Raw genomic sequence first — 10,907 nt, 5'->3', positions numbered from 1 at the left:
ACTCGGCACCTGCCCACACCCTCCCGCTGTCTGACTGTTATGCAAGGATTGGGCCGGACTGTGTCAGAGGCTCAGCAGCGGCGTGGGTGGACTCAGGACAAGGGAGAAGGAGAATGCCAGAGAGGCAGGAGGAGCCAAATGCCTCGATGCCAAAAAGGTGGGCATTTGGAGTCCTGGATTCGTGGCTTGTGGGGGGGGGGGGAGGCCGTCTGTACCCCCAGAGGGGGACACTGGCTTCTTTTCAGTCGGGGCCCGTGACACGATCAGATTGGCACTTGGGGAAAATGACGTGGCTCCGGCGTGGGCTGGCCGGAGGGGCCGGGAGCAGGGGCGGTCCGGCGGCCGGGGTCGGAGGTCAGCCGTGCTGCTGTCCCAGCCTGTTTCCAGCGCGTCTCTGAGCAGTGCCCGTTCACCCATTTTTCACTGACTCTCCTGAAACATGACCGTTCGGTCCACTAGCTTTGGGTGCCAACCGCACGAAGGCAGTGCCCGGGGCCCTGGGGCTCCACACATGTCCAGGCTCAGCCCGGGCCCTCGGGGAGCTCGCGGCCCGGCGCGGCCTGGTGGGAAACCCACTCTGCGGTCTGGAGCCCTGAGCCGCCCTGGGCTGACGCCCGAGCCTTGCCTGCGCGCGGAAAGCAAGGCGGGGTGTTCCAAGCAGGGAGCAGCAGACGGGGAAGGGTGGGGACCTGCGAGGCGGGGGCGTTGGGGGTCGGCGGGTAGGTCTCGTCAGGAGGGAAGGTGGGCAGGTGGGCTGCTTGGGAAAGCCCGGGGCCCGGCAGGCAGGGAGGGGCCGCCGAGGCGGGACGGACGGGGCCCGGGCCTGCTGCAGGCCGTGGGGCAGGCGGCCCTTTGATCTCACAACGAATGGCCTTCTCAGCATCTCCAAGACTGGGCTGGCTCCTGGCAGGCAGGGCGCGAAGGCGGCAAGACCCAGGGGACTGTGCCCCGTTCCAGGTCGAGGAATTCGCTCGGCAGCTCCAGCTGCACGTCGGGCGGCAGCCATGGGGAGGGCGGCTGGCCAAGGGCTCCCCCGCGGGGCCGCAGGGCCGGCCCCGGGGGCTGGGGCACCCGGGCTTCTCTGCCTGTCTCTGCAGGTCCTGGGGCTGGGGTGGGTGTGTGGGAGGGGCAGGGATCACCTGGACGGAAGGCGTGCGGGGCAGTTGTGCTTCCGCGCACAGATCTAAGAGAGGCACACGGTGCGCGGGCTGACGGGCGGGCGCCCTTTCTCCGCTGTTTCCGTGGGCGAAGGTCATTTATCAGGAGAGACAAGGCTGGCCGTCGCGGCTCCAAGTCATGAAAAAGGCTGAGGTCTCCTCTCCACCCTCCACCTGCCGTCCAATCAACAGCCAATACTAAAACTGCGACAGATAATACATTTTTTTTTAAACGACCCTAAGGGTTCATGAATGCTGAAAACAAAACATCTTCTTTCTAGACTTTTGGGTTCTTTCTCTTTATTCAGTGCTCCCCGAGGAGCGCACACTGGAAGGCCCATCGGACAAGGGGTAATTCTGGAAGAAGGCATGCTCGCACGTCGCCGAGGACAGAGAAAGCTTGGTTGGGGCTCGGCTGCGTTTGGGGGCGGTGTTGAGGGTCAGATGTGGGCGTACGTAGTCCTGGCCTTTGACCCCGTGGCCTCGGCCAGCTACGCTCCCAGACGAGTCGCAGAACCACCATGAACCTCAGCCTCCTTCTCTGGAAGCTGGTGCCAACGCCCCAGTGCGGCGTGAACGCCGAGGGTGGCTCACGCAGAGCGGCGTGTGCGCGCGGAGCACAGCGGCTACTCAGTGGACACGAGGTCCCCGTCTCTTAAGGAAGAAAAGTTGGTTTCGGGATGAACGTTCACTGGAGTGTTTTTGTTGTGCGAGGTATGAGCCCCAAGTCACAGAATGACTTAGAGATTGTTTTCACTGAGTGAAACAATTCGGGAGACGATGTAATCGATCGCCTGGTTTCTCCCGCCCCGCAGCGCCAACGCGGCAAATGAGGCGAGACGTCGACCTCGTTCAGTCACTCGCTCCCCCGTTCTGCAGAGGGGTCGTCGACGCCTCCCGAGCGTGAGGCCGGGTGCCGCGCCCCGCGATGCGGTGCCGAGAGGAGCGGCGGGGAGGCTGGGTCCCACGGGTCCCCGAAAGTTGCCCCCCCTGACCGCGGGCAAGTCGTTCCCACTCCGCGCCCCTCCGGCTGTCTCATTTGTGTAATCGGGATTCTGCGCGACAACGCTCCGCTGGCGAGGCGGTTCGCGAGGTCCGCGTGGGGCGCGGGGCGCGGGGGAGCAGCCCCTGCCCCCAGGGCGTGGTCCCTGCCCCTCGGTGGCCGGCCGCAGGTGCGACTGGACCGTCCGGTCGGTGTGTCCGTCCCACGTAGAAGCGCACGTCTCCTGCGTCCGTAACAAACGCAGATGGGAAACGTGGACGCGGGGCCCCCTCGAAGGAAGGCGACCCGGGGGCGTCCCTGCGGGTGGCCCCTTCATCCCGCCCCTTTGTAAAAGGCCACTGAAAGCGACCCCAATTCCCGACGTGTTTTTCCAGCTCTTCCTCAGAAACGAGGCGGAGCGAGGCACTGCCCCAGAGCCCGGCAGCAGGGCCGGGGCGCCAGGGGGCTGGGGGAGCCGGGGGGCCGGGGCGCAGGGCTGGGGCGCGTGGCGGCTGCTGCCGGGAGAGGCGGAACGCGCCCCCCGAGAGTCTGACCTGTGTGTCTGACCCCAGAGTCCGGCCAGCCAATGACTTTCGTGACTGCGACGTGTCTCAGGTCTTGGCTGGACCCGCTGGCCACACCAGCCGGTGGCCTCTTGCCCGTGCACACCACCTCGGGAAGCTGGTCTAAACGCAGGGTGGGATCACAGGATGGACCCTGCGTGCAGGAGGCTTTCGCCCAGGACGACGTGAGCTCAGGGGGATGGCCGGACCCGAGCGCCTCCGAGGAGCCAGGAGAAAGATGGGCCAGGGTCTCGGGCCCCCTCTGAAGTCAAGAAATTGGGTGCTGATCTCGACTGCACCCCTGACCGACTGAGCTCTCGGGACACTGAGTGCCACCGACTCTGTCTCTGTGTCCCTGACTCTGCCTCTTTTTTCCTCATCGAAGAATCGAGTGAGTCACGAGCTCCATGACTCCAGGCTCTGCGCCCCTCGCTGGCCTGAGCTTTGCCTCTAGCAAAACGCATGGTTTCTCAGGCACCTCCCAGTATTGTAACCTGTGACTGTCTTGCCGGACGGTTCCTTCCTGCCAACACCCACTCCCACGCGCCCGAAAAATTCCTGCTCGTGGACAACCAGGACCTCGCTTAGCGATTTCCCAGAAGGGCTGCGATGGCCCAATCGCCACCAGCCCGAGGCCTCGCGGGGCCAGTTGAACACGGCGACTGGCCTGGAGGTTCCCTAACCCTTCCCCTCGCTGCGGCTGCCTCCAGACCGGCCGACGCGGGTCGTGCCGAGGCCCCAAGTCCCCCGCGCCTCACGCGTGCGATGCACTTGGAATGCGCCGGTCTCCGGAAAGTGAGAGCCAGTCGGGGCCCGGCTCACCTCTGGGCCTCGGTTCAGGTGCCAGCCTCGCTTCACCTGGGTTCACCCTCTTCTGAAAGCAGCAGCACCCCTGCTAGCTGAGTCACTGGGACGCCGGCCAGGGAACCAACGGTGAGCAGCTCAGCGCCACGAAGCCGCCCGGGGCGGGACCTGAGTCGTCCGGGCTGGCCGTGTGGGTGGCAGCCCCTCGTCTTTTGGAACGTTTGGCTCTCTCCCCTTCCCATTCTACGGATGAACACCCTGAGGTGGGGGAGAGGTGCCCCCACTTTCCTCACGGCCGGGCAGCTTTGTCCTGGGGTCTGACGGCAAAGCCCTCACGGTCGCTGTTCTTCTCCTTCCTTAAAAATCTTGCGAGTGTTAGACGAGGAACTTGGGGCCTGAATTTGAAAGCGTCCTTTCATCTAGGACAATGTTTTTCAGCCAGCGGTGATTTAGTCCACCTAGGGGATACTTTCGGTTGTCACAATTCGAGAGCTGTTACAGGCATCTGGTGGGGAGGGGAGGCTGGAACAGGGCACAGGGAGCCCCACCACACAGAATACTCGGGTTCAAAACACCAATATTGCTGAGTTTGAGAAATCTTGATGCAAAGAGTTCAGGCTGCGCGGTCTCCAGAGTGTGCAAAAAACAGACAAACGCACAAGCCATTTTTATTGTTAGAGATTTTTATTTCGGGGGTTGGAGGGAGGGTCGGGGCATGTCCAAACCAGGTTGAGTATGACCCAATTGCTGCCCTCCCCACCCCCTCCCCCCGTGGCCTGTTCTGGCCCTGCCCCGGGGAGCTGGTGAGGCCAGCCCCTCACTCCCCAGTGGGCACGAGGTGGCAGCCCCTGCCTCCATCCTTGAACTCTACCACGCCTCCACCGATGGTGCGCATGCGACCCACCCACCCTCTCCTCAGAGCACAAGGCGAAGCTGAGCTCAGAGTCTGCCTCCACGACCGGCGACCCCGTGGCAGGCCTCGCGCGCTCGAGAGCCCGGTCCCCGGGCCACCCGGGCCCCGAGCCCGGCCTCCGCGGGCCCCTGCCTGCTGCCCACACTCTGTGCGGTTCGACTTACGTCCGCGGTCACGTCCCCACCCGTCCGCTGCCCCTCGGCCACGGCGTCTGAGCGCATCCCAGCTCGCTCGGAATCCCGCCCTCCCCTCCAGGTTGCCCCTGCGTTATGTCTTTTGCCCCGACGGGTGTGAAACGCATCTTTCCGAAGCCGTTTTTTCCCAGTCACGGTCCTGGCCAGAAGCCCCCGTGGCTCCCTGCGCCAACGAGACAACGCTCGCCGCTTCTCTCGGCTTCCCGCTCTCCACGAACGGGCTGCCGGCTCCCTGGGGAAGCGGCGGTCCCTGCTCCCCTCCAACCCTGCTCCTCTCTGCGACGAGCCGTCCGTGCCCCCCTCGACCATGCACTCCTTCACGGAATGCGTAAGCGGAGCAGCCAGTCCCGGGCTGGCCCAAGATTCCTCCCTCCGCCTGTCCTCCCCACGGTCCCCGCCTGGAATACCCCTCCCGGAGCCACGCCCGCCTGTCCCCCCCGCCCCCGGGCACGGCGCCATCTCCCCGAGAAGAAGGGGGGGGCTGCGTCCCCTCTGCACCGCCACCTCGCTCCGTCTCGTCCCCTCGAATGGGGGTCCTGACTCTACCGTAAGCCGCAGACTTTGAGGGTGGCGTAAGCCACGGCGGTGGTAGTGGCTGGGCGTGGAGTGCGGCCGGGCTCCTCGCTGGATCTGCACAACGTCCTGGTTCGAAGGGGCACCAACGGCCCCGCTTTATAAAGACGAAAACGAGGGGCCCGGGGCCTCCGCAGATCTGCTCCAGCGGGGGCGAGCCAGAGGGGTGTCCTCCCGATGGGGAGGATCCCGCCTGAGGGTCTAGGTGGCTGGTCGGTGTCTGCAGCGGGCAGAGCACCCAGCTGTGGGCACAGGATGTCCATTCATTCATTCACTCACTCACTCACTCACTCACTCACTCACCGATCTGCGAGGGAATGCACACATCAGTGAAACGAACGAGCGAACTTCTTCCCTCGAGAAATAGCGAGTGTTTCTCATGCACGGGCACAGCACAGGTGTTCAGTGAAAGATCTTCCGCTGTCTTTTCTTCGAGGAGGGGAAATGAGTACATTTGTACCTCTGGTGTATTGAATTGAGAAATAAATAATGCAAAAATAACTTTTGAATCTAAGAACCATAACGTGGTGAGGCGGGGAGGGTCAGGAGGGCCTCGCATTGCAGATGGGAGTGGGGCGGTGGGCCCGGGGACGGGGCGGGACCCGTGGGGGGGCACCCGGCAGCCCCGCAGAGCCTGGACTCGCCCCGTCTGCCCTCGGGCTTGCCACAGTGTGTCGCTCTCACGAGCAGCTGCTCGTCCCCGTGTCTGTGCGACTGACGGCGGCTGCTGCGGGGGCAAGACGCACGGGCGTGGGCCGTGGAGAGAGAGAGAGAGAGCGAGAAGAGTCTTCTGCAGGTCCTCTCGGCTCGCCTGCTGTGGGGGTCGCCTCCTGGTCCCACCTGGCCGGTGGCGACCCGGAGCTCAGAGACGCACAGTGACCCGCCCGCCCGCACGCACGCGCCGGGCTGACCCGGGCGGTGGCGTTGGGAGCATCGCCGTCACGTCAGAGCCTGGGTTTGAATGCTGCTCCTCACGCCCGTGTGGCCTGCGAGGATTAAACAGGCAAACACTCAAGGGCTGAGCACATGTCGGCACAGGAAGGCACAGGGCTGGCAGGCTCTGCTGTCGTCGTTACTAGGAAGGCCTGTGCTTCCGGCCCCACACGTGCCCTTGCTCCTCGGGTGACCTCGGGGTGTCCCCTGAGAGTCGCCGATGCTCGGTCTCCTTGTGCGTAAGCTGCCGCGGACAGCGTCCCCTCCTCCTGGCTCCCCCCGGGCGCCGGGGCCGCGGGCCTGGCGTCCTGCTCGGCCAGTGCAAACTGCTGTTTCTATTTTCACTTCTCCACAGACGTTGTCAGAGTTAAACGAATAGAGAAGGGTCTTCGATGCTGAAGAGACATGGGCGGGGACCTGGGGGAGCCAGGACTCAGCCTCTAGGAATCCCGCCTTTTGGCGGCTTCCCCTGGCTTCTCTGGGAGTGTTGGGCAGACGCCGAACGTCCCTCTTGCCTCATCTGGCTGGGCATTGCGACATCGGCGCCGTGTGAGGGACAGAGCTGCCCTGGGAGAACGGCCTTAGTCATGGGAACGCAGGGCCCAGATGGCGGGATCGGTGGTTAGTCAGGGGCCTGGCGGGAAAGACCTTGTTTTGCAAGCAGTCATCTGGCAGGAGCGTCCCTGGCCTACCTTGAGACACACCTGGAGAGCTCCGTGTGCCTGGGGCAAGCTGGAGGGACGGCCTTAGCCTCTCCTGAGTGGTGGGAAGCTCAGCCGGGACTCCTGTGGCCCCCGAGTTCAGTGGGGGGCATGGACCCAGCTTCTCTTTCTCGCCCTACCATCAACCTGCTGGGTGTGTCCGAGACTTAGGGTTCCTATCCGTGAAAGGAAACGAGTAGACTGGGTCTCCACCACCCGCCTCAAGTTCAAATGTCTCTAAGGTGGGTCCTTAGCTCCTTATTGGGCCCAGAGCCTGGTGCATAGTGGGTTCCCGGTAGTGCATGTGAAGACATGAATAAATGAATGAATGAAGGAAGGAGTGATGGATCTAAACACAATTTCCTGACTTCTTTCCAGCCCACAGAATGCTTTGCACTAGAATCTGCTCAGAGCAGAATTATCACCATGCGCAAGGTACACCTGGCCCATGTGTAAAGCTCAGAGGCTCAAGTCTGCGGAACAAACCAGCTCATTTGCGCGTTCAGCATTTTGCACTCAACATGCTTACGGAGGAAGGGTGATCTTGCTTTGAAATCAGACGCATGCCTTGTTGGATAACGTTGGGCGTAAGTATGTTTCTGCAGGTGGGTCTTAGACGTGGGGGGCAGAGCTCACGTGAAAAGGAAAATTAACCGGTACACGAGGTGGTGCCTAATTTCCTGAAATACTCTCCTCCATTGAGGGAAAAACACAGTTTTCATCAGCCCTGTATTAATTATGGCTGCCGAGAGCTGCAATTGGCAAAAGCGTGTTTTTAGCCCATGACTCAAGCCTGACTCAACACCGGGGACCGTGCTTTCCATGGCCTCGAGCTGGGCTCCCTTTTTTTTCCCCTGGAAACGCCTAGGTTGTTTGTCAAGCCACTTGACGGGGCCCACGCATCTTCCCTGGGAGGCTCGGCACCCAGATTTGAGCCCTGGGCTTCCAGGCTGGGGCGGGGGTGGGGGGGGTGGGGGCAAGCGACCCATGCCGCCCCCAAGCTTGGTGCTTCTGCGCCTAAGCTCGGATCAAGCTGCAGAGAGGCCAGCACACCGAGGCGTTAGCTCAGAGGCCACGAAGCTCGGATTTGAACCCAGCACCTTCTGACTCCGGACGTGTTATTATTTCTCCTGCTGCATTTTGGGGCTGTCGGCTCAGGGAGTGGCGTGGCTGTCCCACGAGCTAAATGACCTCGCGAGGCTAGGTGTCTCTTCGTGAAGCCACGCCCGTGCTGCTCAGGACCGACTCTGCTTCTGGCTCTGTCCCACCTGAAGGGTTTCCTGGACAGGCCAAATTATAAAACATGGACGATTTTCTGGGTGGGGAGACGGGGCGTTGTCATAAATGCCTGCCGTGTCTCGGGATCGGCCGATGGGTCGTTCATTCGTGTCTGTGGGACCATCTTCCTATCTCCACATGACTATCTCTGTTCTTCAGCTCTGTCCCAGGCCTGACATCAGAACGACCCCTGGGAGGGTCGACGGGCACCCTGAACAAAGGCGCCTCAGTGTGGGATGTAAAACGCCTGGAAAGGACCCCGTAGGGGCCCCTCGGAAAACGTCCACATCCCTCCTGGTCACTTTGGTTCTCTGAGACTAACATTTCCTGTCCCCTTTTGTCTTCATAGCCCTGGAGGTGGGACTTAGCAGACCTGCTTGACAGATGAGAAAACGCAGGCTCAAAACGGTGATGTGACCTTTTCAAGCCAAGGTGCGGGACCAGGTTTCGGTTTCTCTGGTCCAGACCTGTCTTGGTCTTTCTGGAAAGAATGAGGTGATAGTCCTGGTGAACTGGCTCCTGTTCATCGCCAGCCAGCACCCTTCCGCTGACCTCGAGGGCAAATGGGGACAGCCACCAGAATGGAAGAATGAGTGTAAGCCGCTCTCCTGGTGGCCGGCTCCACACTTAGCCGTCTGTCTCCATGAGCTCATCTCCCTCCTCTTAGGGACCCCAAGGGGCTGGGTTTTATTATTCCATCTTTCGAGATGAGTAAACTGAGTTGCCGAGAGAAGTCAGGCATCTCGCTTACGGTGACCTGAAAGCTCGAGGTGGTGCAGACTCTTTCCAGGGCCCTCCACACCCGTGTTCACCCGGCCTCCGTCAGGGCCCCGGGGGCTGTGTGACCGTGCCTGTCAGTGTGCGCCTCGAAGGACAGAGCGTGGGGACATCCTTCACCGCCAGGGAGCATGGGCAACGCAGATGCCGCCTCCCCCTGGGGGTCCGCGAGGCGAGCCGGCGTTTGCAGGACATGAACGGGACCAGGGTGAGGTGGGGGGTTTCGCCTGGTCTCACTCCGTAGCTTGCGAACCTGTCTGACCGCAGAAAGCCTCTTCTTGCCTTTGCTTTATTCTGTTTTCTAGTCCCTCCCCTGTTCTTGCTTTTCTCTTTGGCCTCTCCCCGTCCTCTGTCTCTGTGCCCTGTCCCCTCTAACTGTCCCCACCCCTCCCCCGTCAGCAAAGCTCACCGACCACAGGCAACAGGACCCTAAGAGGCCGAGGAGGGGGCCGCTCAGGTTGGGTCTGACACATTTGTTTCAGTGTGTGCTCTGGGGCTGCTGCCCACTCTCCCCCATGACAACCGTACGGGGGGGGGACGTCATTGTCCCCGTGTCACCAGCGAGCACACAGAGGTTCCCAGCGCTGGAGGCCGGGCTTGCGCCTGGTGCCCAGCGCCCTGCCCGCTCCTCTCGCGTGACCTCGGACACCGGAGGCGGGCGAGGCCGGACTTCGGCTCCCGCGACGCCTCCCGCGTCCGGCCGAGCGCTGCAGCCTGGCTCGCCCTCGCTCGGCGTCAGCCTGCCCGGTGTCGAGACCTGCCCTGTTGCGTGAGGACAGGCGAGAGGAGCCGGCCGATTGTTCATCTCGGCCAGTCGGCACTTGCATGCAGCCGCGACGCAGCAACAGGAAAGACGAGACCCACAGCAACTGCCATTGTGTCTCGCTCTCTGGTCAGAGCCGCTCCAGGTGTCGGAGTGACGGATCGCTGCGCCCTGGCCATTGCGACACTTTTCTTCCCTCCCCTCTCCCTGTCTCTCTCTCTCTCTCATCGGATTTAAATGCAAGGAAAATTTCAGCTCCTTCGAGATACCCGTGGCTGACTCTGAGCTGAGGGACAGTTCTTGCCCCCAAAGTTAGCTGCTGCTCATCCGTCCTTCTGGCTGCCAGACCTACTGTTTTGACATAAGTTTTCTTTCAGGTCTTAAAATATCTTTTAAGCAAGTAGCGATGATTCACCTCTGGATGGGACAGCAGAATGAAAAGATTAAGATTCGCAGTTCCTCCTGGCCTAATTCCCCTTTATCTCCTCATCTCCTTTCCCTTCCTCGCTCCCTACCCCACCCAGCTCCCTTTGGCCGCCTTTCCCAGCCCCAGCGAGCAGACGGGAGGGGCCGCGGGCCAGGGCGCTGCTGTGGGTGGTCCCGGCTGCGGAGAGCCTTTTCTCTCTGCGTCTCTGACTCCGATGATGCGCTGCCGACAGAAGTGGGAGGTTTTCCTAGCAGAATTCAGAGCACTGGAGACCAACTCTTGATGGCGAAGGAAAAAAAAAAAAGGAAGCAAAGTATCCTAAAGGCAGCATTTGGGCAAGATCCTTTGACCTCGCCCATTCCTGGTGTTCGGATTTCAGGATCTCTTCTGTCTCCCGGATCGCGAGGGTTTGCTCTTGGTGGGGAGGAGGAACATGGAGGGGAGGAAGGCAGACAACGAAAACTCGCCGAGAGGTTTCCCCGCGCCACGTGCTTTCTTGGCACCTGCAGATCACGTCGCTCTGGGCCAATCATAATAGCAATAATGACGCTGGCAGACGCACGTGGGGGCACCGCCTGCCGGAAACCATTCTCAGCTTTGCACGTGGGAGCTGAGTTAACGTCCACAGCGGTCTCATCGGGCGGGAGCTGTTATTCTCTGATGTCACAGCCCAGGGTTGTGAAGCCCAGAGATGGCAGGCCACCCGATCCCGGTCCCGCGGCTCAGAGGTGACGTGGCCCAGAACCCAACCATTTAGGGGCTCCAGGTTCTGTGCTGCTATCCACTTTCTCCCAGACTGCACATTGCTGGATAGGGAACAGCTTCCCAGACTTTTGCAGCTG

This window comes from Rousettus aegyptiacus, unplaced genomic scaffold, assembly GCF_014176215.1.
Source record: "Rousettus aegyptiacus isolate mRouAeg1 unplaced genomic scaffold, mRouAeg1.p scaffold_m13_p_3, whole genome shotgun sequence".
NCBI lineage: Eukaryota > Metazoa > Chordata > Mammalia > Chiroptera > Pteropodidae > Rousettus > Rousettus aegyptiacus.
This window is presented reverse-complemented; position numbering follows the sequence as displayed.